Raw genomic sequence first — 16,684 nt, 5'->3', positions numbered from 1 at the left:
GCATCAGTCCTTCCAATGAGTATTCAGGGTTGATTTCCCTTAAGATTGGCTGATCTGATCTCCTTGCTGTCCAAGGATCTCTCAAGAGCCTTCTCCAGCACCACAATTTGAAGGCATCAATTCTTCAACACTCCACCTTTTTTATAGTCCAACTCTCACAACCGTACATGACCACCGGGAAGAACATAGCCTTGACTATCAATGGGCATTTGTTGGCAGAGTAATTAATATCTCTGCTTTTTAAGCACACTGTCTAGATTTGTCATAGTTTTCTTGCAAAGAAGCAAACTTTTTATGATTTCATGGCTTCTGCCACCCGAGTGATTTTAGAGCCTAAGAAGAGGAAATCTTTCACCACTTCTACTCCCCCCCCCCCAATTTGCCATGAAGTAATGGGGCCAGATGCCATAATCTTAGTTTTGTTTTGTTTTAGTATTTAGTTTTGAGCCAGCTCTTTCACCCTCATCAAGAGGCTCTTTAGTTCCTCTTCACTTTCTGCCATTAGAGTGGTGTCATCCACATATCTGAGGTTGTTGATGTTTCTCCCACCTATCTTGATTTCAGTTTGTAACTCATCCAGCCCAACTTTTCTCATGATGTACTCAGTGTATAGGTTAAACAAACAAGGTGACAGCAGACAGTTCTGTTGTACTCCTTTCTCAATCTTGAACCAACCAGTTGTTCTATTCAGGGTTCTAACTATTACTTCTTGACCCACATACACATTTTTCAGGAGACAAGTAAGATGGCCAGGTATTCTCATCTCTTTGAGAGCTTTCCACACTTTATTATTATCTACATGGTCAAAGGCATAATCAATGAAACATAGGTAGATTTTTTTGAATTCCCTATTTTTCTCTATGATCCAGTGAATGTTGGCAATTTGATCTCTAGTTTCTCTTCCTTTTCTAAATCCAGCTTGGCCATCTGGAAGTTCTTGGTTCACATAATGTTGAAGCCTAGCATGCAAGATTTTAAGCATGACCTTACTAGCATGGAAGATGAGTGAAGTTGTTTGATGGTTAGTATATTATTTAGTATTATCTTTCTTGAGAACTGGAATGAGGATTGACACCTTAAAGGATGATGCCATCAAGGTGTTGCATTCAATATGTCAGCAAATCTGGAAGACAAAGCAGTGGCCACAGGACTGGAAAAGGTCAATCCTCAATGGACATGAGTCTGAGCAAACTCAGGGAGATAGTGAAGAATAGGGAAGCCGGGCATGCTGCAGTTCATGGGGTAGCAAAAAAGTCAGACATGACTTAGTGACCGAAAAACATCAAAAACAAAGAGAAGCAGAGTATTTTCACTGACCTCAATTCTATTTGTTCTGGTTATTCAATCAACAATTTCCTCAGTTATTGTAGCATAACAAACCAATATAAAAAAATGATTTATCATAATGCCTTTATTATTGAATGGGGCAGTCAGGTGGGAAGTGGTACTGAGCCCTGCCTGGCACCTGATGAATCTGTATTCAGCTGTGAGTCTCTACATTGTGTTTCTAAGGCTCATCCATGAATCTGCATGTGACTCTTGTGCCCTTTTCTCTCGAACATATTTATACTCATCTTACTCCCTGTTTATAACTAAGTTACCCATTTGCAGAAAGTAAATGAGCTTTTCAAATGTGAATATTCTTAATTTAAGGTCACTGTTCCTATATCCATATATGTTGTTGTTTAATGGCTGTCATGTCTCCAACTCTTTGTGACCCCAGGGGCTGTAGCCCACAAGACTCCTCTTTCTATGGAATTTCCCAGGCAAAAACACTGGAGTTGGCTGCCATTTCCTTCTCCAGGGGATCTTCTCAACCCAGGAATCAAACTCAAGTCTCCTGCATTGGTAGACAGATTCTTATAAACACATGCACAAAAATAAATAAATAAATAAACCCCCCCACATAAAAGGAATCTTTAGAAAGAAAAATAGAATTGTAGGAATCAGACTTCCTGACTTCAGACTATACCACAAAGCTAAAGTATCAAAACAGTATGGTATTGGCACAAAAATATAAGTGTTGATCAGTGCAACAGGATAGAAAGCTCTCAGAATTAAGCCCATTTACCTAAAATCAACCAATCTTTGACAAAGGAGGCAAAACTAAACCATAAGCATAGTCCCTTCAATAAGTGGTGCTGGGAAAACTGAACAGCTTCATGAACAAGACTGAAATTAGAACATTCTCTCTAACAGCATACAGAAAATAAACTCAGAGTGGATTAAAAACCTAAATATAAGATCAGATACTACAAGCTCTTAGAAGAAAACATAGGCAGGACTTTCACTTAATCACAGCAGTATCTTTTTGGATCTCTATCCTAGAGTAATAGGAATAAAATAAAAATGAAGAAATGGTATTTGATTAAGCTTAAATGCTTTTGCACAGTGAAGGAAACCATAAACAATGCAAACAAAAAAACTTTTCCTAAAGATGTGACCAGTAAGAGTTAATCTCCTGAATATACAAACATCTGATGCAGCTCAATTAAAAAAAAATCCAATTAAAAAATGAGCAGACGATCTAAACATATTTCTCCAAAGACACAGATGTCTGAAAGACATATGAAAAGATACTCAAAATCACTATTGTGTGCTGTGCTGTCACTTCAGTCATGTCTGACTCTCTGCGACCCTTTGGACTTTAATCCACCAAGCTCCTCTCCAGGCAAGAATACTGGAGTGGGTTGCCATTTTCTTCTCCAGGGGGTCTCTCAACCCAGGGATCAAACCCACATCTCTGGATTCTGTAATAACCTATAAGGGAAGAGAATATGAAGGAAAACACACACACACACACACATATATATATACACACACACACAGACGCGTGTGAGTGTGTGTGTGTGTGTATGAATTACTGTGCTGAATGCCTAAAACAAACATGGTGGTGTAATTCCAATATATTTCAAAAAATAAATTAATAATTGTTGAAGATTTTTAAAAAATTACAAAGATGTTTACCATTTTATCTTTTAAAAATATCCTACTATTGTATATGGTATTTACTGTTGCAAATTGTGGATTTATTCTCTTAGCTCATTAAATCTGAGATACCATTCCTTTCTCTTTTGAATACATTGACTTTTTCCCCTTTAATTGTAATTCTGGGCATTATGGGGATTTAGTAGTTGGACTGCTACCAGAATTGATTAATCTTTTTCCTTTTCAGGTCTCTCAGGGACTACTTGAGCTCACTAGATACTTTTTTTTTTTTTGCCTCTTACACCTATTTTTCTCTATCACTGTTTCTTTAACCAATTTTTAAAGTTTCTTTAATTACAAAATACAAAACTGTCATATTAAAAGGGAGACATATTTACATATGCATGAAATGATATTTGTGCATGTGTGCCATTATTATGCTCAGTTCTCAGTCATGTCCAACTCTTTGTGACCTCAAGGACTGTAGCCTACCAGGCTCCTCTTTCCAAGGAAATTTCCAGGCAAGAATACTGGAGTGGGTTGCCGTTTCCTTTTCCCAGGGATCTTCTGGACCCAGGGATCAAACCTGCGTCTCTTGTGTCTCCTGCACTGGCAGACAGATTTTTTTTTTTCACCACTGCGCCATCTGGGAAAACTCAGGAAACGATAAGGGATGGAGTTTGGATACTATTTCTATATATTATATAGATATAATAATCTGATGCTGACAGCTTCAGGGTGATAGATACAGGATATAGATAATCTGATGCTGACAGCTTCTCCGATATCATCCATTTAGTAATTACTGGGCTTCTAATTACTAGTAATTAGAAGAAATTGGTAGTAACGTAGCCCAGGAGGTCACAGCGCACTCTGTCTATGCATGTGTGTGTGTATGTGTGTATTGTGGGGAATGATCAGGTTTTTTTTATGACAATTTGACCTCTTGTACTCCGAAATAGGACCCTTAAAACACAAATCACCAGAATGTCAACCAACACATGGAAATGAGGAAGGGATACATTTCTATTCACAGGACTCATTGGATATTAAAAAAAAAAAGATACAGATGAACTTATTTATAAGCAGAAATAGATGCACAGATTTGGGGAAGAGACATTTGGATACCAAAGCCGGGAGGGGACCAGATGAATTGTGAGACTGGAATTGATCTGCTTACTATGTATAAATAGACAACCAATGAGAACCTATTGTATATAGCATAGTACACTGCTTAATGCTCTGTGGTGACCTAAATTGGAAGAAACTTTATTTTATTTTATTTTTACTTTACAATATTGTATTGGTTTTGCCATACATCAACATAAATCTGCCGAGGGTGTACACGTATTCCCCATCCTGAACACCCCTCCCACCTCCCTCCCCGTACCATCCCTCTGGGTCATCCCAGTGCACCAGCCCCAAGCATCCTGTATCCTGCACTAAACCTGGACTGGCGATTTGTTTCTTATATGATATTAAATTTTAAAAGAGGGGATATATCTATACATACAGCTGACTCAATTTGCTGTGCAGCAGAAACTAAGACACATTATTATGAAACTACACTCCAATAAAAATTAACTTTAAAAAGCCAATTAACATAAAGCTGAAGAGATACTTATTTTTGCAGGGCTCAAACCATTGGAGCCTGAACTTCATTGTTCTTTGATCAGAGTGCTCCTTCTGTTTATTTCCTGAAATTTTTATTTCTTTGATTTCAACTTCTCTGTACTGTTGGAGTAAATCACATTATTATGTTTCCTTCTCTGACTGATTTATAGGCAGATTTCCCCTTTGCCGTTTCCTACTTTCTCATTTTATTTTTTCTCAGACGGCAAGACATAAAATTTTGTGATAGAGGAAAGCTGATACCACTGTTTTCACTTCTGTGTACATCGTCTCTATATCAATCACTGTCTTAACTGCTTTTCTTAAAAATGGGGTATTTAAGTTATTTTTTTAATATAGGTGGTTATTCAGTTTTATTCTTCACTTTAGTATGTTCTCTCATTCAGTTGTGCTCACAGTGCCTACCGTAGTCACTGGGACAATGATTATCAACTATGTGACTCCACGTGCAGTCTGCATAGAAACACAAATTCAAATTGATTCACTTAGTATCACCTTTGAGTCAGGGAAAATGTTAAATATGATAAAGAAAATTTTAATTTACCTTTTATATTTCTGAGCAAAATATATCATTTTCATTTTCTATATCTTTTCATTGAAGTATGGATTTTGGTATCTATGGGAACAAATCCTATTTCATTAGGTTGAAGGATTGGCTGGTTTACACTTTACAAAAACTGTTTACACTTTTTAAACTGAAGTATCTACTTGTATTCTGTTTGCAAATTTCCAGTGCTGCATAGAAATGACTCTTTCTATTGCTTTAAACAAAATATATCCTCTTTTCAAATTTTTAATAACCATGAATAGGAAGTGGGCTTCCCTGGTGGCTCAGACAGTAAAGAATATGCCTGTAATGTGGGAGACATGGGTTGATCCCTGGTTTGGGAAGATCACCTGGAGGAGTAAATGGAAAGCCACTCCTGTATTCTTGCCTGGAGAATTTGGTGAACAGAGGAGCCTGGTGGGCTACAGTCCATGGGATCACGAAGAGTCAGACACGACTGACTACTTACATATGCATATGTAATATCCATATTTATCCTCATGATCAAAGAATGACTCATTAGAGAGCTTCAATTTCTGTCCGTACAGGTGATTCAGGTCAGCATTTTGTACAAAAAGGCACATGTTCTTGTGACTCCTTCTGATTTCCTGGAGGGAACTTCCACAGAGTCTCTCATAAATACAATTATCTGTATTTAACCACGAATGCTATCTTCAAATATCAATAAAAATACTTATGACGATAACTCTGTATGTGAAACAGCAAAAAGGACACAGATGTATAGAACAGTCTGTTATATTCTGTAGGAGAGGGAGAGGGTGGGATGATCTGGGCAAATGGCATTGAAACAAGTATAATATCATATGAAACGAATTGCCAGTGCACTGGGGATGACCCAGAGGAGTGGCACGGGGAGAGAGGTGGGAGGGGGGTTCAGGATGGGGAACACGTGTACACCTGTGGCAGATTCATGTTGATGTATGGTAAAAGCAATACAAGAATGTAAAGTAAAAAAGTAAAAATTAAATATAAATTTGTTTACTTTAATTGGAGGTTAATTACTTTATGATATTGTATTGGTTTTGCCATACATCAACATGAATTCACCACAGGTTCCCCATCCTGAACCCCCCTCCCACCTCCCTCCCCATGCCACCCCTCTGGGTCATCCCAGTGCACCAGCCCCAAGCATCCAGTATCATGCATTGAACCTGGACTGGCAATTCATTTCATATATGATATTATACATGTTTCAATGCCATTTGCCCAAATCATCCCACCCTCGCCCTCTCCCTCTGAGTCCAAGAGACTGTTCTATATATCTGTGTCTCTTGCTATCTCGCATACAGGGTTATCATTACCATCTTTCTAAATTCCATATATATACATTAATATACTGTATTTGTGTTCTTCTTTCTGGCTTACTTCACTCTGTATAATAGGCTCCAGTTTCATCCACCTCATTAGAACTGATTCAAATGTATTCTTTTTAATGGCTGAGTAATACTCCATTGTGTATATGTACCACAGCTTTCTTATCCATTCATCTGCTGATGGACATCTAGGTGGCTTCCATGTCCTGGCTATTATAAACAGTGCTGAGATGAATATTGGGGTACACGTGTCTCTTTCAATTTTGGTTTCCTCGGTGTGTATGCCCAGCTGTGGGATTGCTGGGTCATAAGGCAGTTCTATTTCCAGTTTTTTAAGGAATCTCCACACTGTTCTCCATAGTGGCTGTACTAGTTTGCATTCCTACCAACAGTGTAAGAGGGTTCCCTTTTCTTCACACCCTCTCCAGCATTTATTGCTTGTACACTTTTGGATTGCACCCATTCTGACTGGTATGAAATGGTATCTTGTGGTTTTGATTTGCATTTCTCTGATAATGAGTGATGTTGAGCATCTTTTCATGTGTTTGTTAGCCATCTGTATGTCTTCTTTGGAGAAATGTCTATTTAGTTCTTTGGCCCATTTTTTGATTGGGTCGTTTATTTTTCTGGAATTGAGCTGCAGGAGTTGCTTGTATATTTTTGAGATTAGTTGTTTGTCAGTTGCTTCATTTGCTATTATTTTCTCCCATTCTGAAGGCTGTCTTTTTACCTTGCTTAGAGTTTCTTTTGTTGTGCAGAAGCTTTTAATTTTAATTAGATCCCATTTGTTTATTTTTGCTTTTATTTCCAATATTCTGGGAGGTGGGTCATAGAGGATCCTGCTGTGATGTATGTCGGAGAGTGTTTTGCCTAAGTTCTCCTCTAAGAGTTTTATAGTTTCTGGTTTTACGTTTAGATCTTTAATCCATTTTGAGTTTATTTTTGTGTATGGTGTTAGAAAGTGTTCTAGTTTCATTCTTTTACAAGTAGTTGACCAGTTTTCCCAGGACCACTTGTTAAAGAGATTGTCTTTTCTCTATTGTACATTCTTGTCTCCTTTGTCAAAGATAAGGTGTCCATAGGTGTGTGGGTTTATCTCTGGGCTCTCTATTTTGTTCCATTGATCTATATTTCTGTCTTTGTGCCAGTACCATACTGTCTTGATGACTGTGGCTTTGTAGTAGAGTCTGAAGTCAGGCAGGTTGGTTCCTCCAGTTCCATTCTTCTTTCTCAGGATTGCTTTGGCTATTCGAGGTTTTTTGTATTTCCATACAAATCTTGAAATTATTTGTTCTAGCTCTGTGAAAAATACAGTTGGTAGCTTGATAGGGATTGCATTGAATCTGTAGATTGCTTTGGGTAGTATACTCATTTTCACTATATTGATTCTTCTGATTTAAAAAAGTGCTTCAGTTCAGTTCAGTCGCTCAGTCGTGTCCGACTCTTTGCGACACCATGAATCGCAGCAGGCCAGGCCTCCCTGTCCATCACCAAATCCGAGTTCACTCAGACTCACGTCCATCGAGTCTGTGATGCCATCCAGCCATCTCATCCTCAGTCGTCCCCTTCTCTTTCTGCCCTCAATCCCTCTCAGCATCAGAGTCTTTTCCAATGAGTCACCTCTTCGCATGAGGTGGCCAAAGTACTGGAGTTTTAGTTTTAGCATCATTCCCTCCAAAGAAATCCCAGGGCCGATCTCCTTCAGAATGGACTGGTTGGATCTCCTTGCAGTCCAAGGGACTCTCAAGAGTCTTCTCCAACACCACACTTCAAAAGCATCAATTCTTCGGCGCTCAGCCTTCTTCACAGTCCAACTCTTACATCCATACATGACCACAGGAAAAACCATAGCCTTGACTAGACGGACCTTAGTTGGCAAAGCAATGTCTCTGCTTTTGAATATGCTATCTAGGTTGGACATAACTTTTCTTCCAAGAAGTAAGTGTCTTTTAATTTCATGGCTGCAGTCACCATCTGCAGTGATTTTGGAGCCCCCCAATATAAAGCCTGACACTGTTTCCACTGTTTCCTCATCTATTTGCCATGAAGTGATGGGACTGAATGCCACGATCTTCGTTTTCTGAATGTTGAGCTTTAAGCCAACTTTTTCACTCTACTTAGAATGATATAAAACAAATTATTATAATTTCCCTGTTTTGCCGGATGTTTTCACTTTCTTCTCAGGTTCAAAGGATTTGTTAACAATATAAGCCATTCATTATATCCAAGTAAATATTACCAATATTTATTAGAGAATTATCTAGCTTATTTTTAATATACTAACTTTCAAAGAAAAATAAAAACAGCAGTGTATGCATCAAGACTCAAACAGCACTGAGAAGTCCCATGACACAGCTCCTCTGGAGTCCCTGTTGGGAAAGGATTCCAGGCAGTGTTTCCAATCCATAGGTGAGACTTCAAAGATTGCAGTTCGGGGTTCCCAGATATAATCCCAGGACTCAAACTGATATCATCATCAGTCTGTGAGTAAATTGCACCTCTGATTTCATGTTAATGCTGTTGGTTTTGTCATGTGAAACTTGGAAAGTCATTAAGCCTGGGGCCTATTGGCCAGACCATCTCCAGGGGCTCAACAATCTCAAGATTCCTCCATGTCATCTAAGGTGCCACAAGTCTTGCACTCACAGCAAGCAGTCATTCACAGTCACTCACACTCAGGTCAGTGTCCAGGCAGGTTAGAAGCAAGGTCAGAGGCCTGCTCTGTTTTGTCCCTGAAGCCTAAACAAATCTATTTAATTTCTCTAACATTTCCTCAGTTCTGTTAGCTTTTATGTTCTATTGGTTGGCTCTTACTGCATAAGAAGCTAACTTAAAAGCACTTATTTTATTATAGTTCCATTACCAATCCAGTGATTGTTTGATGAGATTTTTCCAACCTCTTCTGGACAGCCCATAGGTCTAATTCAGCTGTGATTTGTTTCTGAAGCTTATCCATGATGTTGCATCTGTACTATTCTCCTTTCTTCAACAAATATATGATGTTTACTCCATTTACGTATGTATGCTAACCCTTTACTTTATGGGAGAAATAGTTTACAATTTTAAATTGGCTTAATTTCACTATTTCTCTATCTATATATAACACCTTTCTTTCTTCCTAGTTATGTTAGGGGAAGCACACTGACTGAAACTGCCCACCCTGGCCAGGCACCACAATAACCATTGGCATGAGTTGTTTTAAGACAGGAGGTCCTGGTAAGGAACATGGAACTAGTAAGCCACCACCAACTGGAAGAGTTTGGGAAAGGTAAAAGGAGATACCACGTGTCTGACCACTTCCCGGAATCCTTCTCATTAGCATTCATCTTGGCTGAATAAGGCATGCACCACTAGGAAGGACTCTGAGTGAGAATGATTGGCTAAAGACAACCCAGAAACTAATCCCATCACCATAAAACCAGAGAGCCAGTGGCAGAGCAGTTTTCTTTGGTTCCCTTACCCTAGTACTCTCCGTATGGCCATCCTTTCCCAATAAAATCTCGGACAATTCATGTCTGAGTGTTAGACAAGAGCCCAGTTTCAGGGGCCTTGGAAGGGGTCCCCTTTCCTGCAACAGTTATAAGGTAAATCTTCTAACAGTGTCTGGAGTGAATCAGCTATATTTCAACCTGACCTGACTCATGAACACTAAAATTTGAATTTTAATTAATTTACAAGAGTACAATTATATTTAGTAATCTTCACATCTTTAAAATGTACAATCTGCCAAATTAAAGGATTCTTACAAAGGTGAGAATACATGATATATGGATTCATTTGTATGCAACTGAAGAAGATACCAACTAAGTTTGAACTGTTTTCTCAAATAATTGTTAAAATGTAATCCACCTGGGAATAAGACCCTTATTTCTGAAGGCAGTGTGATAATACAACTTAATTCAGATGAAAGTTATGAAATAAATGAAATGTTGGATATATTTTGAGTACAAAGAAAACCTTCAAGAGTAAGGAGTGCGTGTATATATACATGTGTGTACATTTGTGAACATCTTTCTTTCAACTAAACAGACTCACACATATACTGTTGTTATAGGAAGCAGGGGTACCCCTCCAGCGCCCCAAGAGTAGGCTCTTGTCTAACACTCAGAAAAGAATTGTCTGAGGAGACACGTGCTGACAAAGTAAGAGACTTTACTGGAAGAAGGTACCCGGGCAGAGAGCAGCAGGCTAAGGGAACCTAGGAGAACTGCTCTACCACGTGGCTCACAGTCCCAGGTTTTACGGTGATGGGATTAATTTCTGGGTTATCTTTGGCCAAATCATTCTTACTCAGAGTCCTTCCTCATGGTGCATGCATCATTTAGCCAAGATGGATGCTAGCGAGAGGGATTCTGGGAGGTGGATGGACATGTGGCGTCTCTTTTTGACCTTTCCGGAACTCTTCCAGTTGGTGGTGGCTTATTAGTTTCATATTCCTTTCCAGGACCTCCTGTTGTAAAACAACTCATGCAAATGGTTACTAGAGAGCCTGGCCATGGTGGGTGGTTTCAGTCAGTATGCTTCCCCTGACACTGTCTTGAAATGAGTCTCAGTGGGTTTAAATCAAGACATCTGGAGGGCTTGGATCTTTCAGGATGTTCCAGGTGAGGATTAATTCCCTCTCCTATTCCAATTTCCGGGGCCATCAGCATTCCTTATATCATGGAATGATATATATTCTTATATCCTGTCTCCATGTTCAAAGCCAGCAGCATAACATCTTCACATGCTTTTCTGACTCCAATTCTTTCTCTCTTTCTCACTTAGAGGGTCATTGTGCTTACACTAGTCCAAAGTGAAAATTCAGGCTAATTTTTGTATCTTAAAACACATTACTAGTAGCTATATTCCACCTACTGTCTTAATTACCCTGCTATATCAACAATACATTAGCAATCCCACTGCTGGGCATACACACCGAGGAAACCAGAATTGAAAGAGACACATGTACCCAAATGTTCATTGCAGCACTGTTTATCATAGCCAGGACATGGAAACAACCTAGATGTCCATCAGCAGATGAATGGATAACAAAGCTGTGGTACATATACACAATGGAGTATTACTCAGCCATTAAAAAGAATTCATTTGAATCAGTTCTGATGAGATGGATGAAACTGGAGCCGATTATACAGAGTGAAGTAAGCCAGAAAGAAAAACACCAATACAGTATACTAACACATATATATGGAATTTAGAAAGATGGCAATGACGACCCTGTATGCAAGACAGCAAAAAGACACAGATATGTATAACAGACTTTTGGACTCAGAAGGAGAGGGAGAGGGTGGGATGATTTGGGAGAATAGCATTGAAACATGTATACTATCATGTAAGAATTGAATCACCAGTCTATGTCTGATGCAGGATACAGCATGCTTGGGGCTGGTGCATGGGGATTACCCAGAGAGATGTTATGGGGAGGGAGGTGGGAGGGGGGTTCATGTTTGGGAACGCATGTACACCCGTGGTGGATTCATGTCAATGTATGGCAAAACCAATACAGTATTGTAAAGTAAAATAAAGTAAAACAATAAGAAAAAAAAAAAAGAAAGTTATTTGGTTTAGGATGTGATGTCTTCTGGAGTCCTTTATTCTCCCTACCACAAACTATTCTTAATATGTATATTTTATTTATGTCACTCAAGAGCTCTTATATTTGAAAGATTTGCCACATAGTTCACTGGCACCTATAAAATGAGTGAAAAAATTTTTTCAAAATTACATACATAAAAGAGCCTCTGTGGAATGGACTAAAACTATATACACTTGACCCTAACATAGGACTGCTGCCTTGATACCCAAACTGTGACCCACAGACCAAGACTTGCCGTTTCAATAACTAAGAGCTTGTTTGAAATCCATTCCATGGGCCCAACAGAGACCTCATGAAACAGATTTTGCATTTCAACCACAGACTTGTGATTTTTATGCAAAATGAACTTGTAGAAGTTCTGGTCCAAAATAACTTTTCTTACTTTCTCCCTCTTGGCATTTGGGACAGTACAATTACTTGTATTGGACTCTGTCCTGCTGTATATAAGAGATTAACAGCATCCCTTTGCTGCTGTTTTGTCGTTCAGTCGTGTCTGAATCTTTGCAACCCCACGGACTATACCCCACCAGGATCCTCTGTCCATGAGATTTCCCAGAGTGAGCATCCCTTTAGGCATTGCCAAATATTCCCAGGAGAAAAATCATCTCTGGTTAAGAACCACTGCCTATAATCTGAAAACTGGAAGTATCTTGACTAATTCCAGTCAAGATTTCATCCCTCACTTGGTATGTACCTTTAAGCAGAACTTTAAATCCCTCTGAGTTCCATCTCTACAATGGAGAATGGAGTTCATATAAGTTCTAACTCATAGAACACAGTGTTTTAAAAATTAAATTTGACAGTCTCTATAATATGTAGGTTAGTAGTGCATAAGAGTATCTATAAAGGTCTTCCATAGTTACAAATATTTTCTAAAGAGGGATAAATGACAGCTCTTAACTTCTGATATAAGCAGGGAATCCATATTGGAACTGCAAAACTTTCATGAAACCAATGATTGTAATACCCAACACTTTTATTAAAGGAACAAAATTATCTCCCTTTAGGATGAAATAGTCACATTCAGAGATTTCAGAGGTTGTGTTCCACTACAAATCAAAGCATTGAAGAACCAAGGTACCTGGTCAAGACAAATCTTCAATATTATACTTTTGAGAATATTCGAACTCAGGGATGTGATGAAGTGCTGGGTGTCAGAGCTTTGGAAGAAGGAGAGGTAAAGGAGAAGGAGTGATGAAAACTGGATTTACCTAATGTAATGCAGTCTGCTAGGAATGGAGAAGCAAGAAAAATATCCATTATGTCCAGATTTGCATCCCCAGGAGAAATCATGTACTTAGAGGTTGTAGTAACAAGAGGAAAACATGACTAATGAGCTGATATAGAAAGATGTAAATACCTCCTTGGCTGTGGTCCCTCAGCCTGTGTAAATTTGGACAGAATGTGGTTGCTGCCTTTGCACTCCTAAATCTAGCTGGGTGATCAATGCTTGATCCTCTTCCCTATTGTCTGGTTTGGGAACAAAACCTGTCTGCATTGTCAATCATTTATGAAGGAATTTTGACTTCCACACCAAAGCTTCTTCCCAGAGTCTCCATGCAGGTGAGTATGAGAGCTTAATAGGCACTTCAGGAGAGGACCAGGGAGCAAGGAAGCCGCGAACTTGTCCCAGAGGTCACCTAAGAGCCAATACAGCATAGCACAGAGGCCAGTGATCACTCAGGTTTTTTGCTGACTTTCTTAATGATGCATTTATTTATGATGCTGACAAAGGAACATTGCACTTAGAAACTCAATTGTCAATGTTGACAATTAAATTGTACTAGTGGAAGCCCAGTGGAAGAAAGAATTGGAGATATAAACTGCTTCCAATGAAAGTAGTTGTTCAGTCACTAAGTTGTGTCCAGCTCTTTGCCACCCCATGAACTTCAGGACGCCTGGCTTCTCTGTCCATTGCCATCTCCCCCTAGTTTGCTCAAACTCATGTCCACTAAATCAGTGATGTCATCCAACCATCTCATCATCTGTCTCCCCTTTCTCCACAATTTTTCAGGGTCTTTTCCAATGAGCAGCTCTTTGAATCAGGTGGCCAAAGTATGGGAGCCTTAGCTTCAGTATCAATCCTTCCAATGAATGTTCATAATACAATAAATTACAGGACTAGACAAATAGGTTATTAACCTATCCCTCTCAGGATATCCAGTGAAATAAGGACATTTCTTTTTATTTTAAGATGAGACATATTAGACTACATATGCTATGGTTTCTCACATCATACAGATATCACTGTTTCTGTCCTTGGGGAAAACAGAAAGGTATTTATGTTTATGAGTTTTCGTGGCACCAAAGAATGTAGCTGAAGTTGGAAGGCTGCCCAACCAAGAAAGCTTTTCTTCATCACATTGTCTCAGGGGCCATTTGAGATTATTAGATATTTTTCTTTCATTTATTTTCCTCACTATCCCTCTCCCATAACTTTTTTATTTCTTTAAAAACAGGGGAGAAAGTGGCCATAGCAAAAAGGAACCCCAAATCTATTCTTCTCTTGGAAGCGTATAAACTGGAATTTCTGGGTTTTCCACATTCTTTAGGAGAAAGCTAATCTGATTTTACCAGCTTGAGTTGTCACACACACACACACACACACACACACACACACACACACACACACACCCATGGCTTAAGGAGGGTGATTCTGGGAGTGAAATTCATGATAGAAACACAGCCCAGGAGACCATGGTGTGTCTGCAAACCTGTGCCTTGTGGAGTGAGAGAAGTTCCTAAAACAGAGGCACTTGGACTCGTGTATTTGTTGTTGTTATTCACTAAATCATGTCTGACTCTTTTGCAACCCCATGTACTGTAGCCTACCAGGCTCCTCTGTCCATGGGATTTCCCAGGCAAGAATACTGGAACTGGCTGCCATTTCCTTCTCCAGAGGAGTCTGTCAATCCAGAGATTGAGCCAGTGTCTCCTACATCAGCAGGCAGATTCTTTACCATTTGAGACACCAGGAAAGCCCATTCCCTCTGCCAGGCACACTTTTTCTGATCCATCTAGACCCTTCTCTCTCCTTCTTGAGCTGAAGTGAAAGTGAAGTTGCTCAGTCATGTCTGACTCTTTGTGACCCCATGGACTGGCTCCTCAGTCCATGGGATTTTCCAGGCAAGGGTACTGGAGTGGGTTGCCATTTCCTTCTCCAGGGGATCTTCCCCATCCAGGGATCAAACCCTGGTCTCCTGCATTGTAGAGAGATGCTTTACCGTCTGAGCCACCAGGGAAGCTCCTTTCTTGAGTTATCTGTTCAATTGCCATCTTGTTTGCTGGCCTTGCCTGAACACTCAGTACAGAATAGCACCTCTTGCCTCTCCTTACTTTATACCTGGTTTTATTTTCTTCATAGAATCTGCCATCACCAGATATAGTCTATAATATATTTACTTGAATATCATCTTTCATCTTTCTTGGAATGTGGGGGTTTGTTTTTCTGTATCTCTGTTTATTCCCAGTATGTGTTTGAAATATTTTGACTCTCAATATATACTCCTCAAAGTCATGAAAGAGTTTCTCATTAAAACTGTACATATTGTGCTGACAAAAAAGTTTCTTCATGTTTTCAAGTAAAATAAAGGACATGTTTTTCATTTTCACCAAGAACTTTATTGGACAACATATTCATTGTTTTGTTCCACTACTCTCTGCCATTTTTCAGGCAACTTAACAATTCCATCTTCCCAAAATGTTAAATCTTTTGAACAGAGAATTGTTCCAGGTGCTTTTTGCAGTCTTCCAGGGAAGTGAATTTTTTTTCTCCATCAAGAGAATTTTGTAAAGACTGAAATAAATGGAAATTTGAAGGTACAATGATGGTGAATATGGCGGATGACTCAGAACTTCCTAGCCAAGCAGTAACAATTTTTCCTGGTCATCAAAGAAATAGCAGTCTTGTGTTTTCCTGATGGAAGATTATGCATTTTCTGTTCACTAAGTCTGGATGTTATTAATCAAGTGCTGCCTTCAGCTGGTCTAATTGGGAGCAGTACTTGCTGGAATTAATCTTTTGATTTTTGAGAAGGACCTCACAATAGAGGACTCCTTCCAATCCCACAATATACACAGCATCACCTTCTTTGATGGTTGGTGATGGGTTAATTTTGCTTGATCCATGAGCTCTTCCATTCCACATTATTGTGCAGTACTCTTTCAATTGCCCATCACATTTTGTTTCAAAAATAGATTGTTTTCATTACATTTAAGTAGAGTCACATGTGGAAATGTGGTCAAAAGGATTTTCCTTTTTTGCTTAACTTATGTGATAAGGGCTTCCCTTGTTGCACAGCTGGTAAAGAATCTGCCTGCTATGTGGGAGACTTGGGTTTGATCCCTGGGTTGAGAACACTCACTGGAGAGGGAAAGGCTACCCACTCTAGTATTCTGGCCTGGAGAATTCCATGGACTGTATAGCCCATGGGCTCGCAAAGAGTTGGACACTACTGAACAACTTTCACTTAAGTGATTAACAAACATCAAAGTGATTAACAAAACCAAGCTAATGATTGTCAACATTTGATTTGGATATTTTTAGTTTATTAAATCTCTCCTTCTTGGTGTAATAATGTTGGCTGTTCTCAGTGAACATCTTGATTTTATTGTTATCAAGTTCAACTGGTATTCTTGTCCAAGGTG

The 16,684-nt window shown here is 39.1% G+C and overlaps 1 long non-coding RNA gene across 1 annotated transcript in view; it reads right to left on the bottom strand.

Annotated features, from left to right (window-relative positions):
- LOC132659866 (uncharacterized) overlaps positions 1-16,684 on the bottom strand; it is a 995,695-nt gene that overhangs the window by 247,951 nt on the left and 731,060 nt on the right. The gene's annotated exons all lie outside the window — the stretch shown is intronic.

Source organism: Ovis aries, chromosome 5, assembly GCF_016772045.2.
Source record: "Ovis aries strain OAR_USU_Benz2616 breed Rambouillet chromosome 5, ARS-UI_Ramb_v3.0, whole genome shotgun sequence".
NCBI lineage: Eukaryota > Metazoa > Chordata > Mammalia > Artiodactyla > Bovidae > Ovis > Ovis aries.
This window is presented reverse-complemented; position numbering and strand designations above follow the sequence as displayed.